This window comes from Poromitra crassiceps (assembly GCF_964638095.1).
Source record: "Poromitra crassiceps genome assembly, chromosome: 4".
Lineage (NCBI taxonomy): Eukaryota > Metazoa > Chordata > Actinopteri > Beryciformes > Melamphaidae > Poromitra > Poromitra crassiceps.
Window position 1 is genome coordinate 44,431,527 of NC_139626.1, and position 27,473 is coordinate 44,458,999.

Here is a 27,473-nt window from a genome sequence, read left to right on the forward strand (position 1 = left end):
TCATTGGATGGTGCCAAGGGAGCTCAGCAGCGGGGTAAGTTAACGTTATTCTACTACAAACTCGATATGCATGTAAACCATTAATGTTACATTATTAGACCCATGTGTATTGTTGTTTGAAGTGGAAATGTTCGTCTCACAGCAGATAGTTTGTTTTGTTTATCTAACGTTAACAGTCGATGCGCATTGCGCCCGCATCCAGGTCGACAACATTAACGTTATAGCCGACCGGCTAGTTAACGTTACGTTACGTTGCTAACGTTAGTGGTAGAGCAGACAGCAGACAGTTTGTTTTGTTTATCTAACGTTAACAGTCGATGCGCATTACGCCCGCATCCAGGTCGACAACATTAACGTTATAGCCGACCGGCTAGTTAACGTTACGCGTTAGCTAGCTAACGTTAGTGGTAGAGCAGACTTGGTCTGTAAACTAAGGCTAAAAGAGATGTTGTTGTCCCTTGTTCATTGGTGTGTGTGTGTGTGTGCGCACGCATCTTAATGTAAGGAGTGAGCTAGGACAAATTTCATTTGAGGCTTCTGTTATATAAAGGCCTTCTTTACATAAGCAATTATCAACTAAATCATCAATGAGTGAGTTTTATTGAGTTTTATGTTAATAGTGCTGTTAGGCATACTCGCTCATACTGTCTTTCTCATTTCAGAAGAAAACAACTCACCATGAGGCGTTTCGTTGTGGGGAATGCGGCTTGTATACCAAGGCAAGCAGCCATCATGACAGACAGTGTCCTGAACATGCTGGTCACCGACATGAGGCCCATGTCAACGGTTGGAGATGCAGGCTTCATTGCCATGATTAACACCCTCCACCCTGGCTACACTCTTCCTTCAAGAACATTCTTCACAAAACTGATGGAGCGAAAATATGAAGACACATTCCAGGAGCAGGTCCGTTAAAGCACTTTATTTAAGAAGATATGAAGATATCTGGAGGGAGGAGAGGGGAGGTGAAGTGGTGAAGGGCTAAAGGAAGTAGGCAGTGAAGGAGAGAGGAAGTAAAGTGGTGAAGGGCTAAAGGAAGTAGGCAGTGAAAGAGGAGGTGAAGGGCTGAAGGAAGGAGGCAGTGAAGGAGAGGGGAGGTGAAGGGGTGAATCTGTTATCTTCAATTTAACTTTTGTGTTTTAAATTTAACTGTGATTTTGTGATTCCCATTTTTCTTTGCAAGTTTAAAAGAAACCAGTGTGAATACAGTATACTATAAACAAGAGGGGACAAAGAAAAAACATCTACCACCAAAAAAACCTCTTCATTTTCTTTGCAAGTTTAAAATAAAGTTTACCACTGAATACAGTAGAAGAGGGGACAAAGAAAAAAGATGTACCACACTGATGGACAGTCAATGACAGAAAAAAGAAAAATAGCACTGGTTCGGTTCATGTTCTTGAGTAAATAAAAACAGTTTTCTACAATTTAACTTGGTTGTGGTTTCCCCCTTTTTGTATGCAAGTTTGAAGTGTTCCAATATAAACCACTAATGAATACAGTATAAACAAGAATGTTTTGATGCAGACTTATGTTGCAGGGACTACTAGAATCATCGTAATGTTGGAATTGTATGCATCAAAGGGTTAAATCGAGCATTTCTGAGCGATTTCAATATATCCGATTAATCGATTAATCGACAACTAACCCTACCGATTAATCGATTATCAAAATAATCGTTAGTTGCAGCCCTATCTGCTATCTTCACACACGTTTGTGTGTGAACACTTCGGCCGGCACACGCCACGATGTAAAGTGTCCGGGCGCTGCCTCGCGCTCACACTTTTCCGCCTTTTCGTTCCGTCAACATCACGTTACAACTAACGTTAAAAAAAAATCTATTATTGACATTTGTGAATCGATTCATAATCGTCCACGTCCGCATCTTGATGCATCTAAGAATCGATTCCACCCACCCCTAATAACCAGACAGTCCAACTTTTAAAAGTAGAAACCAAGTGGTCTATATTGACGACGCTGATGCCGATAACGTTATTAAAAGCAGACTGCAGCTGTTTGACACGCGGGCGTCCAGTCAACACCCTTTCAATACAGACTTAATTAGGCTAGTTCACAACATGGGAATATGCTTTACAAAAACTGGAACCAAAGGTAAGAAAGCCTTGTGTTACCTGTATGCTGCATCTGTGATCCATAAAGTCAATCAGACAAATATTGAAAGTTGCTCGTTAAATACGGTAGACTGCTCGGACATAATAAGCTTAACGACCTGATCTGTCAGAGGACCTATTGCTGTTATTCTCCCAATATTCCCGCCCGCAGCAGCTTGCCCAAGTTTTTTTCCCTTTCTTCTTTTGTGTGCGTCTGATAAATCCCTCTGTAAGTCATCATGCTGAAATGCCTCCTCGCGCTGTGTAAAAGCACACTCAGGGGGGAAATATGGCGCGGCTGCTTGGTTCTGTGTAAAAGGGCAGAGGGGGCCTAATGGTGGATCCTCTTGACACCAGTATTGTGGGGTCTCTGTGTAAAAGGGGCTAGTGATACAACAGTGATATTTTTCTCACCTCTTCTGAAGGATTCATTTCAGAAACGTTCCTCTCCTCCTCTGACAGGTGTCTCTCTTCCCGCCAATCAGCTGTGACATCATCAAACAGAGACAGACGGTAAGGCAGGGAGCACCAACAAAAACAACTATTTCAGCACAATTAGGTTTACACCGCCGGCCACTGTGTTTTAACGGAAGAAGATCTTACATTTTATTTACTTGCAGTAACTGCTCCGCGGATTATACTTTATGTATGCCGAATTGAGTGGTGCCGGTTAATCAACTTCATGGTGTAGCATTGTGGATAATCAAACACTTTGAATAGGCTAGATGTTTTTCATACAGCTCAGTACGTATCAGGTTTGAATCAGCAGGCAGACAGCACAACTGACTGCACATCAACTCCTAATATCCGCATAATAGTAATGATGGAAACGCGCCTAATTTCGCATTTTATTTTGCAGATTTTCTGAAATTTCGGTTCAAATTTGCAATACATTTAGATGGAAACCCAACTAATATTTATGGAAAGAAAGAAAAAGACAATAAAAACAACAACAATTCAAGAGAAAGCAATGGTAAAAAGATGTGTAGTGCACTGACTGTTGGCAAGTACCTCATACAACCCTACATCAAAAAATCCAAGGACTGAGGAGAAATGTTACACTAGCCTACAGTTATTGGAATTACTGAATGATCATAGAAACATTACATTCATGAGAGGGAGGGAGAGAAAGAGAGAGATCCCCCTATATTGAAAACCTATTGTGTGCAAAAGGAATATCATTGAACATAGCCTACTTACTCATCGAAGTTGTATTGCATAAATTGAGCAGTTCGTTTTTTTTTTTTTTACTTTTATGGTTGAAAAATATGCAATTTGTTCTCACCTTAGGCCTGTTACACAGCTCTTATGCCAGTACACCTGGTGAGAAGTGAGTACAAGATGGCAGTTCAAATTAATCAGAATCAGAATCACTTTTATTGCCACACTATGCAAGTTACAGGAATGTTTCTTAGTGTATGTATGTAGCATAGCATACAGAGATAAAGAAGTAGGAAAGATAACTAAAAGACAATCACAACGTGTGGATTTCTAGGGCTGTATTCTAAAAGTCGACGATTCAATCATCAGTCGAGAGACCCGTGAGTCGACGGAGATTCCTAAAGTTGAGCAGTCATGTTTTTTTTCCTCTCCCTTCCCTCCAGTCAGTGTGGTGTGCTGTGCTCTTACAATGCTGAACACAACTTCATCAAAGTTGGCACATGTCTTAATTATAGTTAGTTTCTGGCTGGATGTGTCATTACAGTATTAATATCTTACCTGGATAAGCTCAAACTAGAACGGGCTAAATTTGCTAAAGCTAATTTAATTGTGCTTGCTGTGGCGTGACGCTCCGCCCCCCTTGCAATGCCCCTGACTTAGACCCCACCCTCCCATCCAGTATAAATACAGCCCCAATCGGCAATGTGTAGCTAGGACGTGTTTATGGGGTTGCAAGGGTGTATTAACTGGTTGCTGGGGTGTTTTCGGCTGATCGCTATAGGGCGTCCGTAGATCGTTGCTAGGGTGTACTAAGTAGTTGTGGGCGGGAAATGTGCGGCCCTATGTGAGTACAAACGGGAGGAGCCAAGGAAACCATTTTGATCGTAGAAGCTACGGTTCCAAACTTATGAACGAAAACGTAAAGAGGGCAGCTATAGCGCCACCGTGAGGTCAATCGTAATTTTTTAGGCCAGAGTAGAAGAGTAGTCTATGAACCTATGTACCCAATTTGGGAACAGTTGCTCTTATGGTTCGTGAGATACAGGTACTTAATGTTGCTATAGCGCCCCCTATAGGCGAAATGACACAATTTTATTTTTATCAGCTCAGACTACATACATGCACACCTGGACGAAGTTTGGTTCCCATCGAACAACGTGGTCCGGAGTTATGGCGGTTTATGTGAACTAGGCCCCACCCACAAAACGTCGGATTTCGGATTATATCGCAGCGGTGGGGATTTTCAAAAAAACGTGAAATAAGTTTTGTGCAGGACAGTCCACACACGCTGTGTGATGTGGTTTGGTGAAGATCGGGCAAAATTTTAAGGAGAAATAGCGAAAAAACGCTTTTGGAGAAAATTCAAAATGGAGGAATTTTGAGGTTTGAGTGACAGATTGAGGGCGAATGGCGTCACGAGAATTACTCACAAGCTCGTTTTAATGCTTTTCCATTGGTTGCATTTTGTACAAACCACACAAGAGACGTGTCACGTGAAGCGTTATTACGGAACCCAACGCGGTTTTGGGCAGACCACACCCTGTGCCAGCCTACGCAGCAGTCAAGCGCCGGGATTGGCCAGGCGCCCATGCTCCGTGAGCCAATGGGATGAGTATTTATTTTGACAAGCTGGGGCTGCGCTTCCTTGACAAGTTGCGTGAAGGGTGACCAGTGGCATTGATTCATGACACAACGCTATGTCCCCCCCCATCTAAATTGATGTTATTTCTTGTTTAGAACTTATTTAGGCCTTATTAGTCTTGAGAAGAACTGTAGCCTAGGCATTGGACATGTCATTTCAAAGCAGCAGCAATGTCCTTAATAGGCTAAGAGCCTAATTTAAAAAAGAAATATGTCTCATTCAGATGCCATTATCCCAACATCGAATTGCCGCAATTGACTGTTAATGTGGTCAAAATAATCACTGAAGATTTATTTTATTTTATTTTTTAGAATAGTCGAATATTCGGATTGAACAGTCGAGGACAGCCCTAGGATTTCATGCTTTTAACAGTAAAAAGGTGGATTTTATACAAACGTGTGGGTCTACCACACACCCAACATTGGAGAAGAGACTTTCATTGTTCGAAACCTGTCATCACTTCACTGCCAACCTAAGGAAAGTAATGTCTAGAGACAGTGGTATAGACCTGTCTTCACTTCACTGCCCAGCTAAGGTAAGTAATGTCTAGAGACGGTGGTATAGACCTGTCTTCACTTCACTGCCAACCTAAGGAAAGTAATGTCTAGAGACAGTGGTATAGACCTGTCTTCACTTCACTGCCCAGCTAAGGTAAGTAATGTCTAGAGACGGTGGTATAGACCTGTCTTCACTTCACTGCCAACCTAAGGAAAGTAATGTCTAGAGACAGTGGTATAGACCTGTCTTCACTTCACTGCCCAGCTAAGGTAAGTAATGTCTAGAGACGGTGGTATAGACCTGTCTTCACTTCACTGCCCAGCTAAGGTAAGCAATGTCTAGAGACGGTGGTATAGACCTGTCTTCATTTCACTGCCAACCTAAGGTAAGTAATGTCTACAGATGGTGGTATAGATCCGTGTCTTCACTTCACTGCCCAGCTAAGGTAAGTAATGTCTACAGACGGTGGTATAGACCTGTCTTCACTTTACTGCCAACCTAAGGTAAGTAATGTCTAGACACGGTGGTATAGGCCTGTCTTCACTTCACTGCCAACCTAAGGTAAGTAATGTCTAGAGACGGTGGTATAGACCTGTCTTCACTTCACTGCCAACCTAAGGTAAGTAATGTCTAGAGACGGTGGTATAGACCTGTCTTCATTTCACTGCCAACCTAATGTAAGTAATGTCTAGAGATGGTGGTATAGATCCATGTCTTCACTTCACTGCCCAGCCAAGGTAAATAATGTCTAGAGACGGTGGTATAGATCTGTCTTCACTTCACTGCCCAGCTAAGGTACATAATGTCTAGAGATGGTGGTCTCTAGTATACCCACCAAGAACAATGTCAAGCTGCCACAGAGAAAGACGTTTGCTGGCTACCTCGAGAGAGAATATGCGGGGATGTAGGCTAAGTTGAAGGCGACGCTGGGTGAGGTAAGACTTTGTTTCCACTACAGCTGACATCTGGACAGCTAACAACAGGAGCTATATGGGTGTAACAGTTCACTGGATTAACAGATCCACTTTGAGTAAGTGTACACTTAAGTGTAAGGTGTTTGGGGTAAAAAAAAAGAAGAAGAGAGTAACTAGTAACATAACTAATTACTTTTTGAAAAAGTAATAAGTAAAGTAACTTTTATTACTTTTTTTAATCAGTAATCAGTAACTAATTACTTTTCCAGAGTAACTTGCCCAAGACTGTTCCCTAATAATATCAGTTTTGGGCTATGTATGGCTACGTTCACACAGCAGGCACAAGTGGCCTGAATCTGATCTTTTCCCACCTAATTGACTCAGGTCAGTCTTTTCCATGACTGTGTGAACAGTACAAGTCACATGGAATGTGACTTTTTTAAATTCGACCTGGGCTACTTTCAGATGTGGAAAAAAATCAGATTCGAATCAGATTTTTTGGAATGTGACCTCGGTGTGAACAGATATGTGGCCCGCATCAGACTTCGATGTGACTTTTATGTCACTCCAGAGTAGGGGTGTCAAAATTAATCGTATAATCGATGCATCGCGATGCGGACGTGTGAATCGAATGTTTGACAGATGAATCGTTGAATCGTTTATGTTTAAATTTCTATTGACATTCAGATTTTAAAAGCACTTTCTAAGTAAAAAAGGAGTTGATATTTATCTGACTGCTTGTATTAATTGATGAAAAAGTAGCCATGTGCAGTAATAATACAGAAAATTGAGGATGTGATACGTGGAGCTGCAATACTTTGAGCTGTATCGAGATGCATCGTGGAATCGAATTGAAGACAGATGAATCGTAATCGAATCGAATCGTGAGGCCAGTGAAGATTCACAGCCGTACTCCAGAGTGACATTCGTCACTATTCTGCGCTGACGGGAGGACCAGGCGGCCAGATTGTGATTACAGACATTAGGGGTGTGCCGATTAATCGTATAATCGATTTAATCGATTATACGATATAATCGATATAATCGATTCACAATGTTCGATTATCGATTTGCAAAAAATTGCATTTTTTTTTTTTTTTTTTTTTTTTGCTTTATTTGCAAAAAATACGGTATTTCGCCCGGAAAGCAGGCTAAAGGAAGTAGGCAGTGAAGGAGAGAGGAAGTGAAGTGGTGAAGGGCTAAAGGAAGTAGGCAGTGAAGTGAAGGAGAGAGGAAGTGAAGTGGTGAAGGGCTAAAGGAAGTAGGCAGTGAAGGAGAGAGGAAGTGAAGTGGTGAAGGGCTAAAGGAAGTAGGCAGTGAAAGAGGAGGTGAAGGGCTGAAGGAAGGAGGCAGTGAAGGAGAGGGGAGGTGAAGGGGTGAATCTGTTAATTCTGTTATTTTATTCATCCGCCACTTATTTAGTTTTAAAGCTGCTTTTGGTTGTGGATAGGAAAACGTTTGCTTGTTGTGGGATGATGCTATGCTGCTCACTGGTCATTTGTAAAGGATTTTGTTTGGAAGTCTTTATTTATTATTTATGAATAAGCTATTTGTTTTGTATTAAACAAACATGCTAGTACCGAAATCTGTGAAAAAAGCAGAGGATTTTGGTTAAAAGTTTTATTTTCTATTACTGAATACAGAATAAGCTATTTTTGTATTAATCCTGCCAGTACAGAAATCTGTGAAAACAGCAGAATAAGCTATTTGTTTTTTATATTAATCCTAAATCTGTGAAAACAGCAGAGAATTTTGGTTAAAATAAAAGAAGTTTCTAAAGGCACTTTATTTCAAATAATCTCACCTGTAAAGAGCAGCTTTTTGTTGTGGGAAATGTAAAATGTTTTGGATGTATTGTGTTTGGTCTGATTGATCTAAATAAAAGATAATGGAGGTAAATTTGTTTGTTTCCTTTAATTAATGGATACTGACAAAGAAATCCTGTATGGGGAAAAAGATACTGACAAAGAAATCCTGTATGGGGAAAAGATGCATCGAAATCGTAATCGTGATTAATCGTAATCGTTTAATAATCGAATCGTAGCACCCTTAATCGTAATCGAATCGAATCGTGAGGTGCCTAAGGTGGCACACCCCTAACAGACATGGAGGACAGTTGCGAGGGAGCTAATCAGTGGAGGGGCAGTGAGGTTTTAGACCTCATAAGTATTTAGGGTGACACTTCTGTGCAAGCATTCACAAACTAGGGATGGGCATTTTAAGCAATTTAAATACTCAAGTTCTCCTTCTATTATGAACGAGTAACCCGGGTACTCTGTGTGATTACTATGGTAATGACGGAGCAGGGGTAATCTGCTGTGTTCACACATAACGTTTGGATTTTTGCATAGAAAAAGCGCTACCTGGAGCATTTTTTGTGAGGAGAGTGACTGACTGTGATATTAGGCGACGCTAAGCTAACGTCTAAAGCCTACCTGGATGGCTGGATGGATGGGATTAGCGCTTCGTTGGAGCAGACAATAGTGTTGTGAAACAAGTGAAGGCTCATTTCCAATACATGTCCATTGTCCAGTATCATCCATTTTACTTTATGATCACTGTTACACTAACGTAAATCCACGGATTACAAGGTCCGGTGTTCTGCCAAAAAGTGACAACTGACCAGAGTGATTAACGTTACAGCTGCAGCTGAATAGTGATCACCATGAAGCGATTGTCTCCCAAAAAGTGATTCTTTCTCCACATTTCTTGTGACTAACGTTATGGGAAACGACAGTGTAGTCAGTAAACTAGTGCAACGTTTTGAATGAGTTTTATCAGGCGTGCGCTATGAAGAAGCGTGCATCTGTCTCCTTCGGGAGCATATCTCCAGCCACCATTTTCGGGATGAGCTGGAAAACCCCCCGGTTAAAACTTTCAAAATAATGTTACTTAAACAAAAGTAAATAGCTTATTGATGCACGTTGGAGGAGAAAAGGATATTTCAACGAACGAAGCAGCAAACCTTGTATCAAAATACTTGTTGTGATGTTATATGGTGTGAAACTGTGGCTGTAACGCATTCCTCAAAATAAATAAGGTTACGTTACAATAAGCGTTTTATTTCAAAAGCACCAAAGCGGAAGACGTACTACTTGTACATTCTGGCTGACTTGACGCCCGTGCAGTTCATGCTGCCAGATCCACATGACGATGCTTGCGTAGATCTAGACCATTTTTAAAGGGGTGGGGAGTGGGGCGAGTACCCGAACAGCAGAAACGTTACTCGAGTACTGACGTTATGAATGAGAAAGCCATCATTAAAATTTTGGTTCTCTTTCTCCTCCTCATCGCTATCATCTGCTCCGGTATTCGCTGACTTCCACTGCACAATAACTTTCAACTTAAACGGTAAACAACAACACCGTCAGCTAATGCCATGTTTACTGCTGTCTTCTTCTGGGTTTACGTAGAACAGCAGTGTGCGGCGTGTGACGTTGTTGTTCTTCTGCGCATGCGGGTCACTTCAGGGCTGTGACCTGTTTACACTGGAATCTAATATTGGGCACTTTTAAAAAGTCTGTGTGAATAGCCACACAAAAAAGCTGATCTGAGAAAAAAAATCTGAATTAAGCACAAGGTTTGCTGTGTGAACGTAGCCTATGATTTATGAATTTAAATAATAAGTGGACTGCCTCACACTGTCCAGTAGAAATAGGCTGGCAAGGCTTGTCCAAGTAGCCAGTAAGGTGATTGGCGTGCAGCAAGCCCAGCTTCAGGACATCTACTTTCAGCGGGTAAGGAATATAAGGCCAAACTTATTCTAGACTGTCCTGACCATTTACTTTATCAGGAGTTTGACCTCCTCCCCTCTGGCCACCATTTTAGAATGCCAAAAACAAGGACGCGGCGCACCAGAGCCTCCTTCATCCCTGTTCCTATCGACAGGCTCAATCTGCTAGGGTAGGATTATGGAATCCCTATTTCCCCCTGGGTCTATGCACTCTTATGTTTTTATCTCTACTATTTTTACTATATCTTTTACATATTTATTTTGCAGTGCAAAGTATTCTTATCACGTCGTTGACTGATGTAAACTTTATGGTGCACTATTTACTGTTGCTGCTTTATGGAGGCAATGCCCTCATTTTTTACTTGAACTCGATCACTCCTGGAGTGTGTGTCTCTGTGTCACCTGATGTCTGCTGATGTTGACGTTTTTGTACTATATGTCCATATGCCTGCTGCAAACCAAATTTCCTTCGGGATATCAATAAATTTGAAGTTGAAGTTTTTCAGCTCGACTGAAATCGATGTTATAAAAGTCCGACTAACACACCAGATAATGCGATTACAGTCAGACTGGAACTGGACGAGGCGATCAGCGCATGCGCTAACGTTGTTTGACTTTGTATGTTAGCGACCAGGGTGCGATTAGCTAAAGCTAAAGCTAAATGTGAAGTTTGTTGATGTAGTAGCTAAATCTGTTTCTAGAAAAAATATGTTTTTAATGGAATATGTTTCAACTGTATTGAGCTCACAACGGGCAGCGTTGTGTTATGTGACCATCCCTGTGTTTGAACGGTTTATCGGCGCTCTCTCTCTCTCCACATGAACTCAACCTCGCTCGACCACATAAACACAGAACACAGCAAAACAATGTCCTAGCACTAAAATACACACAGGGCGAAAGATCTCTCAACATAAACACACTGTCACACTATTATATGGGCCAGAAGTGATCATTTTGAGGGGAAACGTTTGTATAATTAGATCATATTCTTTTAATGAAATAGCTGCATTATTAAGGGACCAGTAGAATTGGCGGAGCCTGCGGGGAAAGAGTGCACCTATTGTAGCGGAGGCGACATAATTCCATTTAAAAAATCGATTTCCCACCCGTGCATGTATACTGAGACAAGGACAGTAGTCAGAGTAAAGAACCTAATCAAGCTATAACCATAGCTCGACTTAACTGTGCATGATGTAAACATACTGAGTGAGTGACACATGCAACGATTTTGTGTGTGTGTGTGTGTGTGTGTGTGTTTGAGATATGATGTGTGTGAGACAACTTACCCGTGTGATATGCCGCGGTCTCCCCTACTTTATCCCTGGTTTTTAACGATCACCTGGAACCAGGGAAGAGCAGTCAAATTACTGTCCAAGTTGTTTACAAGCCACAAGCAGCTATATCAGGGTTGCCAACTCATCATACTTTTCTGGCGTGTGAGTGTGACACACTCTTTCACCTTCAATCTCACTGCTCACTCTGCACAAACAATTCTCACGCCAATTAAGACTGACTGTGGTCGCCCGCTGCTGCATGTGTCCGGTAGGTCCAGAGCAGCAGCAGAGTCTCTCTCTCTCTCCCTTGTCTCGCATGCTGTTTCTCTTTCTTTCTCTCTCTCTCTCCCTCTCAAGGCACGCATAAAGCGAGTGCGGCGACAATCCTTCCACCACTCGCATTTCAAATGATAAAATATTGGCTAATTGACACATTGTGAACCAAGCATTACAGAGACATTTGAATGGCAGAAAGCTGTTCAAGATGACTCACTGCATGCATGCGTGCTGCATGTGCTCATATGGAGAGGAGAGGAGTGGACACAGCCCCGCCGGGTGGCGGCTTCGAGCAGAGAATCAACCCCTCAGCAGTGAGTGATACTGATGGCAACATGGAGATGAGCATATCGCGCACCAATCAGAGAGTAATATAGTAGGCCTAATTTAAGACCATTTTGACCATAATACTGTACATTCGCCTGTCATCTCTGTCACTGTTGTGGAAGGGATTATATAGGCCACATATGGTTCTCAAAGTGTGGTCCGGGGACCCCCAGGGGTCTTTGAAGGGGTTCCAGGGGGTTAAGGTTAGGGATCCCTCCAGCAAAAGGGGGGATAATTTATTTTCGCTATGATTCCATATAGCCTATAAGACTATTACAGAATGTACGACTATTTTGGTCATGGGTTTCATACACTTCCTGTCATAAATCATCTAAAATCAACAATCTTATCAAATGGTTCCGTGGTCTAATTTGTGTCAGTTTAGAGGGGTCCTTGACGTGAAAAGTTTGAGAACCACTGACGAGTTTCATGTTTCATGGTGAGACAGTGGACGCTTCCATGACACCCTCCCTGCCTGTTTCCAGCTGCTGGTTGCCTGTTTCCGCCCAGGACCGTTCATAGCGAAAGAGACTGAAAATAACCATAATAATTGTTGTGACTTTGTACCTACATAGTCTTGTAATGGAGCCCCCCATCACAATAATTTCACACGTGCATAATTGGACGTTTAGCCTTCAAAATAAAAGCGGGCGCTATACAACCACATACTATTTTTTCGCAATTTCTGGTATTTTGTCTGCCTTCAAGGACGACAAATACGTTTTTGGCGTTACTTTCACCTTTCTACCTGGGTCAAATAACGCTATGCTACATGAATCATCATCTGCATCAAATGAAATCAGTCTGGGCTCGACGCACACAGTTAATAAACGGATGCAGAAACCTTTAATGGAGCATTTGTTTCAGAAAGTCGGTTGACTGTTGTTCACTAGTTCATAAAATCATCCGCAACAAGTTGGGGTGTTTGTTTCAACTTACCTGAACAAACAAGCCAGAGCAGAATCCATTGTGAAAATGGCTGCGTGCTTCTCGCTGCTTGGTGCTCCTCCTTCTACTTCTCTCGATTAAATGGCGGGTCACCAACAACTTTTAGGTGCATACCGCCACCTACTGTACAGGAGTGTGTAACATTATCATGTAATTTAATCCTATTTACTTCTAGTATTTAAATCCTGCCCAAGTTCCTTTATTGATCCCCATGGGGAAATCCATCCTCTGCATTTGACCCATCCTCTAGTAGGAACCTTCCTAGAACTATAATAGGAGTAGTGGGCAGCCACAGTGCAGCGCACAGGGACCAACTCCAGTTCTTTTGCCATTGCCTTGGTCAGGGGCACTGACAGGAGTTTTAACCCTAACATTCATGTCCTTGATGGTGGGAGGAAACCGGAGCACCCGGAGAAAACCCACACAAACACTTTGGTAAAGCTCTCCTGCCCCCTTGTGTAACATCAACGATTCATCACAATGATTTATTATACAGTACTCCGCTGTAACATCACCCTATGTTTTGCCTGTCTACCAGATAAAAGCTGTTTTTATCAAAGTTTATTATAGTGGTCTATTGGCTTTGGTGTAGAGAGGCTGCAAAGGCCATCAAGCTCAATTTGAAGGTGGTCAGCATCACTCAGATAATAAGAAAGGAAGGAAGAGGCATTTCAGGTTGCAGGAATGACCTATTTATTCCCTGTCTCCCCTTTGAGAAAGAGGCATGTGTTTACTGCTGGGTCGGTAATGACTGATGTGACAAGTCAAGAGAAACTTGCTTGAGTCCAAGTCAAGATCAAAACCATCAATTTGTGTTGTGTCTGAGTCAAGTCCAAGTTCATAAATATTTGTACTTCAGACTTGAGATCAGTAAATTACTTGTAACATTTGGGCTCCAACTACTGCCCCTCCTCTGATGAACTGAGCAAAACTTATTTCAGTAGCTTTTTAGGATATACTGACATGACATGGCAACTGGACATTTTAAATGGGGGAAATGTACAATTTTGGTGGACTAAATTGAAATCTAAAATGAATTAGTCTATTTGATTAAAACAACACAAATCTTAACTTTATAGACTGCTTTCAGGGAAGACTGACTTTTACAAATGTACTGGCTGTCAGGTGTGATGTTCAACATGTAGTAGGCCTATTTGTTTTTGATAATAGGCTGCCACCTAGTGGCAATAATGTATGTCCACACACACTATTATAGTTCTCAACTGATATGGCACATTTCTCCAAACTAAGGTCCATGCTCTCAAGACAGTGAACCCAGCCAAAACCTTAAGACATTTAGCAAAACTAATGTTTTGATTGTTTTCACACAAATTACAAAAACGCACATACTGCCATTTTGAGTTTATTTTTACAAACACAGCAAACTCCAACTTAAAATTCACAAATTCTCATGGCTTGGTTACATCAAACTGATGTCAGCTGGATTACCAACTTGGCAATGCACACGAAGCAGGAACTGCAACTTGTTAACATGTTCACACAGCAATCAGAACAACAGTGGATGTCTCTTTCCAGTTTCCACTAACCTTATGTATCTTTTCGGTAAGAAAGGCGTCACTAAACTGTCAGATTTCTATTACAAATCACAGGTGAACCGTAAAACGAATGGGATCTGTAACTATACCCATCAAGTGACATAATGTAACTAAAGTAATGCATGACGATATGAATAGGTGCAAACCTTACCGTGACAGCATGTAAACCATTTATAACAACCCGAACAAATGAAAAAGATGAGCGATGAGTTTGGAAGAAGCTTCACTTGTGGTGGAAGGTGCTTTTTCCTGCAGGTGTTGCATTAACGACTGGGTTTGATGGACCCGGTGCTGCATTCACGTGACATGGGAAAGCTGGGAAATGTGAGCTTCCTTCTTGAAAATACTCGTGTTGAACACAACAGCGATTAAAACGCATGTGAACAGAGCACTAAAGTGAACATCACTTCCTGCTTTTCTCCCTGTACCAGCATGTGAATAAATATGAATGGTGGTGAACGGTGAGAGACGATACTTTTTTGATCCCGTTTGAATTGTGCCACAGGAGTACACGTTAAATTTTGTCAATTTAAAAGATAACTATGCAAGTCAAGAAAGTTGCACTTTGTCCTAAAACTGGAACGTAAGGTTAGGTTTGTCAATCAACTACATCTCGTGTCGCACATTATACGTCACACCATCAACAACAATGGACTGGCGGGAGAGACGTCACTTACGTGACTGGTTGTGCGTAGTCTTTCTGATTTATAACTTATAGTGCCACAGTTTTACCACAAACTGCGACTTTGTCAACTTGCAGAGTTATCTTTTACATTGACAAACATGACGTGTGTACTCCTGTGGCACAATTCAAACGGGATCAAAAAGGTAGCGTATCGCTCCGTTCACCACCATTAATATTTTTTCACACGCTGGTACAGGGAGAAAAGCAGAAAGTGACCTTTACTTTGGCTCTCTATTGTAAAGATGTAATAATGAAAGTGATCCGATATCAGACATTTTGATTAAAATTTAGTGTATGATCGATTGAGATCTGCGCCTGCAAAATAGTTTGATAAATGATATGATAAAGAGGAAAATTTGTGTCTGTACTTTCCAAGATGATGTCTGTACAGTCATGTTTAAATTGATGATAATCATGTTCTATTCTTTTGGATGCTTTCTGAGATCCTTTGACTTCCTCACATCAAACATGAAGCTGGCAGAGCAGTTGAGCTCAGCTCTTTGGAGCACAACTAAGGATGCGAGTTCAAATCCCTGATGAGCTGTGGTCATTTTGAAGTTTCATGAAAAGTCAAACAACACTAAGTCACATAAAACTCAAAGCAGGTGTGTTTGACATCATCCCTGAATAGCAAAATAATAATGTTACCTGGCATCACACATTGGGGCTTGGCCATTAGTTTCAACCCATAGAGAGCAGTGCAGCAGCAGTGTTGTGGCCCATGTGATTTAGTATTGATGTATTGATTCATGGAGAGCACTACTAACATTCTATCAAGTGGACAGCACTGCCAATCATAGCTGCTATCACAATACTTTGGCTAGTTTCTCCCCAGTGAAGCTGTAGCAGGAGTTTGGCTCAGTAGGTAAAGCAGCAGCAGTCTCTAATCATGTGGTAACTTGTGGGTTTAAATCCAGGTTTGTTTTTTCCAAAGTCTTAATACCTTAAAAGTCAGGGGCAGAAATTTCCAGTAGAACACTCGCCGGCTGCTTCCAACAGCAATTTCTGAAGCTCTCCATCCAGACTTATTTGTAATGACATTTTTCCATTGATGTTATAAACATTCTACAATCCAATGCCAAGATTGTATGGCTGAGAAACAAACTGTGAGCTGTCACTGAATTTTTTATTTGTGAAATGTTTTGTTGGACAGAGAGGCATGTTCTGTTCCCACTGGAGACAGTGGAGGCGCTCTTCAGTAGGTTAGATGCAGCGGTGTCTCTTCAGACTAGAAGAACGAATGAACATTCTCTTACAGCGGTCACACCAGTAGCCCGTTCCAGTGTGGATGCGTTTGTGTGTTGTTAGGGAACTTAACTGACTGAAACTGTTCCCACATTGGTCACAGTGGAAGGGCTTCTCTCCAGTGTGAATGCGTTTGTGTGCTGTTAGGGCACTTGACTGACCGAAACTGCTTCCACATTGGTCACAGTGGAAGGGCTTCTCTCCAGTGTGGATGCGTTTGTGTGTTGTTAGGGAACTTAACAGACTGAAACTGCTTCCACATTGGTCACAGTGGAAGGGCTTCTCTCCAGTGTGGATGCGTTTGTGTGTTGTTAGGGAACTTAACAGACTGAAACTGCTTCCACATTGGTCACAGTGGAAGGGCTTCTCTCCAGTGTGGATGCGTTTGTGCGTTGTTAGATGACTTGACGAACGGAAACTGCTTCCACATTGGTCACAGTGGAAGGGCTTCTCTCCAGTGTGGATGCGTTTGTGCGTTGTTAGATGACTTGACGAACGGAAACTGCTTCCACATTGGTCACAGTGGAAGGGCTTGTCTCCAGTGTGGATGCGTTTGTGTGTTAATAGGTTACTTGCCATACTGAAACTGCTCCCACATTGGTCACAGTGGAAGGGCTTCTCTCCAGTGTGGATGCGTTTGTGTGTTGTTAGGGAACTTAACAGACTGAAACTGCTTCCACATTGGTCACAGTGGAAGGGCTTCTCTCCAGTGTGGATGCGTTTGTGTGTTGTTAGGGAACTTAACAGACTGAAACTGCTTCCACATTGGTCACAGTGGAAGGGCTTCTCTCCAGTGTGGATGCGTTTGTGTGTTGTTAGGGAACTTAACAGACTGAAACTGCTTCCACATTGGTCACAGTGGAAGGGCTTCTCTCCAGTGTGGATGCGTTTGTGCGTTGTTAGATGACTTGACGAACGGAAACTGCTTCCACATTGGTCACAGTGGAAGGGCTTCTCTCCAGTGTGGATGCGTTTGTGCGTTGTTAGATGACTTGACGAACGGAAACTGCTTCCACATTGGTCACAGTGGAAGGGCTTGTCTCCAGTGTGGATGCGTTTGTGTGTTAATAGGTTACTTGCCATACTGAAACTGCTCCCACATTGGTCACAGTGGAAGGGCTTCTCTCCAGTGTGGATGCGTTTGTGCGTTGTTAGATGACTTGACGAACGGAAACTGCTTCCACATTGGTCACAGTGGAAGGGCTTCTCTCCAGTGTGGATGCGTTTGTGTGTTGTTAGGGAACTTAACAGACTGAAACTGCTTCCACATTGGTCACAGTGGAAGGGCTTCTCTCCAGTGTGAACTCTCTGATGAGAGTTTAAGTGTTGAAGTCTTGTGAATGTTTTGTCACACTGCTGACAGCGGTGACATCTGGGTCCACTGGAGTCTCTCTGTTTCCATAGAGAAAGACATAAAGAAAGCATTAGGACAGAGAGAGAGAGTGTGTTGCAACATCCGTAGCCCCTTTTACACAGCCTGTGAAAGCCCTGATCGTTGTGGGATTATTACGCTTCGCCTCCTGTGTAAAAGTCACAATGACGGAATGTCATTTTGTTACGCCTTTCATTCTGCCAGTGGAGGTAGTATCATTCAGAGCCTTTCATTCTGCCAGTGGAGGTAGTATCATTCAGAGCCTTTCATTCTGCCAGTGGAGGTAGTATCATTCAGAGCCTTTCATTCTGCCAGTGGAGGTACTATCATTCAGAGCCTTTCATTCTGCCAGTGGAGGTAGTATCATTCAGAGCCTTTCATTCTGCCAGTGGAGGTAGTATCATTCAGAGCCTTTCATTCTGCCAGTGGAGGTAGTATCATTCAGAGCCTTTCATTCTGCCAGTGGAGGTAGTATCATTCAGAGCCTTTCATTCTGCCAGTGGAGGTAGTATCATTCAGAGCCCAATCGAGGTCTGTATAAAAGGGTATGATGGGAATCTCAGCTCATTCATGAAAAAAGATGACAGGAGGACTGAGGAAAAACCACCTCCAGATTGAAGTTCTACTATCAGAAATCAGTTAACCAAAGCATATCGGCAGTCTGTCTCGCCTGTTGTGCGTTCCCTTATGAAAAACAACTAACATTGTAGTATTCAGACTGTGCTCCTAGTTATAGCCTATTGAACAACTAACATTGTAGTATTCAGACTGTATTCCTAGTTATAGCCTATTGAACAACTAACATTGTAGTACTCAGACTGTATTCCTAGTTATAGCCTATTGAACAACTAACATTGTAGTATTCAGACTGTATTCCTAGTTATAGCCTATTGAACAACTAACATTGTAGTATTCAGACTGTGCTCCGAGTTATAGCCTATTGAACAACTAACATTGTAGTATTCAGACTATGCTCCTAGTTATAGCGTATTGAACAACTAACATTGTAGTATTCAGACTCTGCTCCTAGTTATAGCCTATTGAACAACTAACATTGTAGTATTCAGACTGTGCTCCGAGTTATAGCCTATTGAACAACTAACATTGTAGTATTCAGACTGTGCTCCTAGTTATAGCCTATTGAACAACTAACATTGTAGTATTCAGACTATGCTCCTAGTTATAGCCTACTGAACAACTAACATTGTAGTATTCAGACTGTGCTCCGAGTTATAGCCTATTGAACAACTAACATTGTAGTATTCAGACTGTGCTCCGAGTTATAGCCTATTGAACAACTAACATTGTAGTATTCAGACTGTGCTCCTAGTTATAGCCTATTGAACAACTAACATTGTAGTATTCAGACTGTATTCCTAGTTATAGCCTATTGAACAACTAACATTGTAGTATTCAGACTGTGCTCCTAGTTATAGCCTATTGAACAACTAACATTGTAGTATTCAGACTATGCTCCTAGTTATAGCCTACTGAACAACTAACATTGTAGTATTCAGACTGTGCTCCGAGTTATAGCCTATTGAACAACTAACATTGTAGTATTCAGACTGTGCTCCGAGTTATAGCCTATTGAACAACTAACATTGTAGTATTCAGACTGTGCTCCTAGTTATAGCCTATTGAACAACTAACATTGTAGTATTCAGACTGTGCTCCTAGTTATAGCCTATTGCAACTCTGTGGCGAGGAGTCACTCGAGCAGCTGCGCACCTCGCGTCACCCACCATGTCTGAGACGAGCTCTGCTCTTCTGAAAGTGACATAACCAGACAGTCAAACTTTTAAAAGTAGAAACCAAGTGGTCTATATTGACGACGCCGACAACGTTATTAAAAGCAGACTGCAGCTGTTTGACACACGGGCGTCCAGTCAACACCCTTTCAAAACAGACTAACTTAGGCTACTTCACAACATGGGAATATGCTTTACAAAAAACTGGAAGCAAAGGTAAGAAAGCCTTGTGTTACCTGTATGCTGCCTCTGTGATCCATAAAGTCAATCAGACAAATATTGAAAGTTGCTCGTTAAATACGGTAGACTCCTCGGACATAATAAGCTTAACGACCTGATCTGTCAGAGGACCTATTGCTGTTATTCTCCCAATATTCCCGCCTGCAGCAGCTTGCCCAAGTTTTTTTCCCTTTCTTCTTTTGTGTGCGTCTGATAAATCCCTCTGTAAGTCATCATGCTGAAATGCCTCCTCGCGCTGTGTAAAAGCACACTCAGGGGGGGAAATATGGCGCGGCTGCTTGGTTCTGTGTAAAAGGGCAGAGGGGGCCTAATGGCGGATCCTCTTGACACCAGTATTGTGGGGTCTCTGTGTAAAAGGGGCTAGTGATACAACAGTGATATTTTTCTCACCTCTTCTGAAGGATTCATTTCAGAAACGTTCCTCTCCTCCTCTGCCAGGCGTCTCTCTTCCCGCCAATCAGCTCTGACATCATCAAACAGAGACAGACGGTAAGGCAGGGAGCACCAACAAAAACAACTATTTCAGCACAATTAGGTTTACACCGCCGGCCGCTGTGTTTTAACGGAAGAAGATCTTACATTTTATTTACTTGCAGTAACTGCTCCACGGATTATACTTTATGTATGCCGAATTGAGTGGTGCCGGTTAATCAACTTCATGGTGTAGCATTGTGGATAATCAAACACTTTGAATAGGCTAGATGTTTTTCATACAGCTCAGTACGTATCAGGTTTGAATCAGCAGGCAGACAGCACAACTGACTGCACATCAACTCCTAATATCCGCATAATAGTAATGATGGAAACGCGCCTAATTTCGCATTTTATTTTGCAGATATTCTGAAATTTCGGTTAAAATTTGCAATACATTTAGATGGAAACCCAACTAATATTTATGGAAAGAAAGAAAAAGACAATAAAAACAACAAGACTTCAAGAGAAAGCAATCGTAAAAAGATGTGTAGTGCACTGACTGTTGGCACGTACCTCATACAACCCTACATCAAAAAAATCCAAGGACTGAGGAGAAATGTTACACTAGCCTACAGTTATTGGAATTACTGAATGATCATAGAAACATTACATTCATGAGAGGGAGGGAGAGAAAGAGAGAGATCCCCCTATATTGAAAACCTATTGTGTGCAAAAGGAATATCGTTAACCATAGCCTACTTACTCATCGAAGTTGTATTGCATAAATTGAGAAGTTCGTGTTTGTTTTTTTACTTTTATGGTTGAAAAATATGCAATTTGTTCTCACCTTAGCTCTGTTACACAGCTCTTATGCCAGTACACCTGGTGAGAAGTGAGTACAAGATGGCGGTTCAAATTAATCAGAATCAGAATCACTTTTATTGCCACACTATGCAAGTTACAGGAATGTTTCTTAGTGTCTGTATGTAGCGTAGCATACAGAGATAAAGAAGTAGGAAAGATAACTAAAAGACAATCACAACGTGTGGATTTCTAGGGCTGTCTTCTAAAAGTCGACGATTCAATCATCAGTCGAGAGACCCGTGAGTCGACGGAGATTCCTAAAGTCGAGCAGTCATGTTTTTTTCCTCTCCCTTCCCTCCAGTCAGTGTGGTGTGCTGTGCTCTTACAATGCTGAACACAACTTCGTCAAAGTTGGCACATGTCTTAATTATAGTTAGTTTCTGGCTGGATGTGTCATTACATTATTAATATCTTACCTGGATGAGCTCAAACTAGAACGGGCTAAATTTGCTAAAGCAAATACAATTGTGCTTGCTGTGGCGTGACGCTCCGCCCCCCTTGCAACGCCCCTGACTTAGACCCCGCCCTCCCATCCAGTATAAATACAGCCCCAATCGGCAATGTGTAGCTAGGACGTGTTTATGGGGTTGCAAGGGTGTATTAACTGGTTGCTAGGGTGTTTTCGGCTGATCGCTATAGGGCGTCCGTAGATCGTTGCTAGGGTGTACTAAGTAGTTGTGGGCGGGAAATGTGCGGGCCTATGTGAGTACAAACGGGAGGAGCCAAGGAAACCATTTTGATCGTAGAAGCTACGGTTCCAAACTTATGAACGAAAACGTAAAGAGGGCAGCTATAGCGCCACCGTGAGGTCAATCGTAATTTTTTAGGCCAGAGTAGAAGAGTAGTCTATGAACGTATGTACCCAATTTGGGAACAGTCGCTCTTATGGTTTGTGAGATACAGGTAGTTAATGTTGCTATAGCGCCCCCTATAGGCGAAATGACACAATTTTATTTTTATCAGCTCAGACTACATACATGCACACCTGGTCGAAGTTTGGTTCCCATCGAACAATGTGGTCCGGAGTTATGACGGTTTATGTGAACTAGGCCCCACCCACAAAACGTCGGATTTTGGATTATATCGCAACGGTGCGGAATTTAAAAAAAAACGTGAAATAAGTTTTGTGTAGGACAGTCCACACACGCTGTGTGATGTGGTTTGGTGAAGATCGGGCAACATTTTAAGGAGAAATAGCGAAAAAACGCTTTTGGAGAAAATTCAAAATGGAGGAATTTTGAGGTTTGAGTGACAGATTGAGGGCGAACGGCGTCACGAGAATTACTCACAAGCTCGTTTTAATGCTTTTCCATTGGTTGCATTTTGTACAAACCACACAAGAGACGTGTCACGTGAAGCGTTATTACGGAACCCAACGCGGTTTTGAGCAGACTACGCCCTGTGCTGTCAAACGCAGCAGTCAAGCGCCGGGATTGGCCAGGCGCCCATGCTCCGTGAGCCAATGGGACGAGTATTTATTTTGACAAGCTGGGGCTGCGCTTCCTTGAGAAGTTGCATGAAGGGTGACCAGTGGCATTGATTCATGACACAACGCTATGTCCCCCCCCATCTAAATTGATGTTATTTCTTGTTTAGAACTTATTTAGGCCTTATTAGTCTTGAGAAGAACTGTAGCCTAGGCATTGGACATGTCATTTCAAAGCAGCGGCAATGTCCTTAATAGGCTAAGAGCCTAATTTAAAGAAGAAATATGTCTCATTCAGATGCGATTATCCCAACATCGAATAGCCGCAATTGACTGTTAATGTGGTCAAAATAATCACTGAAGATTTATTTTATTTTATTTTTTAGAATAGTCGAATATTCGGATTGAACAGTCGAGGACAGCCCTAGGATTTCATGCTTTTAACGGTAAAAAGGTGGATTTTATACAAACGTGTGGGTCTACCACACCCAACATTGGAGAAGAGGCTTTCATTGTTCGAAACCTGTCTTCACTTCACTGCCAACCTAAGGAAAGTAATGTCTACAGACGGTGGTATAGACCTGTCTTCACTTCACTGCCCAGCTAAGGTAAGTAATGTCTAGAAACGGTGGTATAGACCTGTCTTCACTTCACTACCCAGCTAAGGTAAGTAATGTCTACAGACGGTGGTATAGACCTGTCTTCATTTCACTGCCAACCTAAGGTAAGTAATGTCTAGAGACGGTGGTATAGACCTGTCATCATTTCACTGCCCAGCTAAGGTAAGTAATGTCTAGAGACGGTGGTATAGACCTGTCTTCACTTCACTGCCAACCTAAGGTAAGTAATGTCTAGAGACAGTGGTATAGACCTGTCTTCACTTCACTACCAGCTAAGGTAAGTAATGTCTAGAGACGGTGGTATAGACCTGTCTTCATTTCACTGCCAACCTAAGGTAAGTAATGTCTACAGACGGTGGTATAGATCCGTGTCTTCACTTCACTGCCCAGCTAAGGTAAGTAATGTCTAGAGACGGTGGTATAGACCTGTCTTCACTTCACTACCCAGCTAAGGTAAGTAATGTCTACAGACGGTGGTATAGACCTGTCTTCACTTCACTGCCCAGCCAAGGTAAGTAATGTCTAGAGACGGTGGAATTCCAAAACGATCAATTATCGATTTTCGATAATTGATGAACATCCCTAATCTGGACAGCTAAGAAGAGGCGCTATATGGGTGTAACAGTTCACTGGATTAACAGATCCACTTTGGGTAAGTGTACACTTAAGTGTAAGGTGTTTGCGGTAAAAAAAAAAGTAGAAGAAGAGAGTAACTAACTAGTAACATAACTAATTACTTTTTGAAAAAGTAATAAGTAAAGTAACTTTTATTACTTTTTTAATCAGTAATCAGTAACTAATTACTTTTCCAGAGTAACTTGCCCAACACTGTTCCTTAATAATATCAGTTTTGGGCTCTGTATGGCTACGTTCACACAGCAGGCAAAAGTGGCCTGAATCTGATCTATTCCCACCTAATTGACTCAGGTCAGTCTTTTCCATGACTGTGTGAACAGTACAAGTCACATGGAATGTGACTTTTTTAAATTCGACCTGGGCTACTTTCAGATGTGGAAAAAAATCAGATTCGAATCAGATTTTTTGGAATGTGACCTCGGTGTGAACAGATATGTGGCCCGCATCAGACTTCGATGTGACTTTTATGTCACTCCAGAGTAGGGGTGTCAAAATTAATCGTATAATCGATGCATCGCGATGCGGACGTGTGAATCGAATCAAAGACAGATGAATCGTTGAATCGTTTATGTTTAAATTTCTATTGACATTCAGATTTTAAAAGCACTTTCTAAGTAAAAAAGGGAGTTGATATTTATGACTGCTTGTGTTAATTGATGAAAAAGTAGCCATGTGCAGTAATAATACAGAAAATTGAGGATGTGATACGTGGAGCTGCAATACTTTGAGCTGTATCGAGATGCATCGTGGAATCGAATTGAAGACAGATGAGTCGTAATCGAATCGAATCGTGAGGCCAGTGAAGATTCACAGCCCTACTCCAGAGTGACATTCGTCACTATTCTGCGCTGACGGGAGGACCAGGCGGCCAGATTGTGATTACAGACATGGAGGACAGTTGCGAGGGAGCTAATCAGTGGAGGGGCAGTGAGGTTTTAGACCTCATAAGTATTTAGGGTGACACTTCTGTGCAAGCATTCACAAACTAGGGATGGGCATTTTAAGCAATTTAAATACTCAAGTTCTCCTTCTATTATGAACGAGTAACCCGGGTACTCTGTGTGATTACTATGGTAATGACGGAGCAGGGGTAATCTGCTGTGTTCACACATAACGTTTGGATTTTTGCATAGAAAAAGCGCTACCTGGAGCATTTTTTGTGAGGAGAGTGACTGACTGTGATATTGGGTGACGCTAAGCTAATGTCTAAAGCCTACCTCAGACAGTATCTCCGATGGCTGGATGATGGATGGCATTAGCGCTTCGTTGGAGCAGACAATAGTGTTGTGAAACAAGCGAAGGCTCATTTCCAATACATGTCCATTGTCCAGTATCATCCATTTTACTTTATGATCACTGTTACACTAACGTAAATCCACGGATTACAAGGTCCGGTGTTCTGCCAAAAAGTGAAAACTGACCAGAGTGATTAACGTTACAGCTGCAGCTGAATAGTGATCACCATGAAGCGATTGTCTCCCAAAAAGTGATTCTTTCTCCACATTTCTTGTGACTAACGTTATGGGAAACGACAGTGTAGTCAGTAAACTAGTGCAATGTTTTGAATGAGTTTTATCGGGCGTGCGCTATGAAGAAGCGTGCATCTGTCTCCTTCGGGAGCATATCTCCAGCCACCATTTTCGGGATGAGCTGGAAAACTTCCCGGTTAAAACTTTCAAAATAATGTTACTTAAACAAAAGTAAATAGCTTATTGATGCACGTTGGAGGAGAAAAGGGTATTTCAACGAACGAAGCAGCAAACCTTGTATCAAAATACTCGTTGTGATGTTATATGGCGTGAAACTGTGGCTGTAACGCATTCCTCCAAATAAATAAGGTTACGTTACAATAAGCGTTTTATTTCAAAAGCACCAAAGCGGATGACGTACTTGTACATTCTGGCTGACTTGACGCCCGTGCAGTTCATGCTGCCAGATCCACATGACGATGCTTGCGTAGATCTAGACCATTTTTAAAGGGGTGGGGAGTGGGGCGAGTACCCGAACAGCGGGAACGTTACTCGAGTACTGACGTTATGAATGAGAAAGCCATCATTAAAATGTTGGTTCTCTTTCTCCTCCTCATCGCTATCATCTGCTCCGGTATTCGCTGGCTTCCACTGCACAATAACTTATAACTTAAACGGTAATGTTTACTGCCGTCTTCTTCCGGGTTTACGTAGAACAGCAGTGTGCGGCGTGTGACGTTATTGTTCTTCTCCGCATGCGGGTCACTTCAGGGCCGTGACCTGTTCACACTGGAATCTGATATTGGGCACTTTTAAAAAGTCTGTGTGAATAGCCACACAAAAAAGCTGATCTGAGAAAAAAATCAGAATTAAGCACAAGGTTTGCTGTGTGAACGTAGCCTATGATTTATGAAGTTAAACGTTTGTGCAACTTAACCATGCTTTAATTATAATTAAGTGTAGATAGATGATAGTGATATGCTGCATGTCAAGAGAAAAATTACTTTAGAACAGTCAGTACGTTTACATGCACTTAAAAAAATCTAATTATTGCGTTAGTCTGCCTAAAACCGGACTTTTGAAATGCATGTAAACATGTTAGCTTTCAGGATATGGAAGTTGAGATCGTCCCAGAGTACAAATACTTGGGAACCATTATAGACAACAAACTGAGCTTTGAATCAAACACTGATGCTGTCTGCAAAAAGGTCCGGCAGCGCCTGTTCTTTTGAAGAAAACTGAACACATTTAAAGTCTGTAATGTTCTAATGATTATGTTTTATCAATGCTTCATTGAATCTGTTCTCACCTACTGTTGTCTGGCCTGGTTTGGCTGCCTCACACTGTCCAGTAGAAATAGGCTGGCAAGGCTTGTCCAAGTAGCCAGTAAGGTGATTGGCGTGCAGCAAGGCCAGCTTCAGGACATCTACTTTCAGCGGGTAAGGAATATAAGGCCAAACTTATTCTAGACTGTCCTGACCATCCACTTTACCAGGAGTTTGACCTCCTCCCCTCTGGCCGCCATTTTAGAATGCCAAAAACAAGGACGCGGCGCACCAGAGCCTCCTTCATCCCTGTTGCTATCGACAGGCTCAATCTGCTAGGGTAGGATTATGGAATCCCTATTTCCCCCTGGGTCTATGCACTCTTATGTTTTTATCTCTACTATTTTTACTATTTCTTTTACATATTTATTTTGCAGTGCAAAGTATTCTTTTCACGTCGTTGACTGATGTAAACTTTATGTTGCACTATTTACTGTTGCTGCTTTATGGAGGCAATGCCCTCATTTTTTACTTGAACTCGATCACTCCTGGAGTGTGTGTCTCTGTGTCAGCCGATGTCTGCTGATGTTGACGTTTTTGTACTATATGTCCATATGCCTGCTGCAAACCAAATTTCCTTCGGGATATCAATAAATTTGAAGTTGAAGTTTTTCAGCTCGACTGAAATCGATGTTATAAAAGTCCGACTAACACACCAGATAATGCGATTACAGTCAGACTGGAACTGGACGAGGCGATCAGCGCATGCGCTAACGTTGTTTGACTTTGTATGTTAGCGACCAGGGAGCGATTAGCTAAAGCTAAATGTGAAGTTTGTTGATGTAGTAGCTAAATCTGTTTCTAGAAAAAATATGTTTTTAATGGAATATGTTTCAACTGTATTGAGCTCACAACGGGCAGCGTTGTGTTATGTGACCATCCCTGTGTTTGAACGGTTTATCGGCGCTCTCTCTCTCTCCACATGAACTCAACCTCGCTCGACCACATAAACACAGAACACAGCAAAACAATGTCCTAGCACTAAA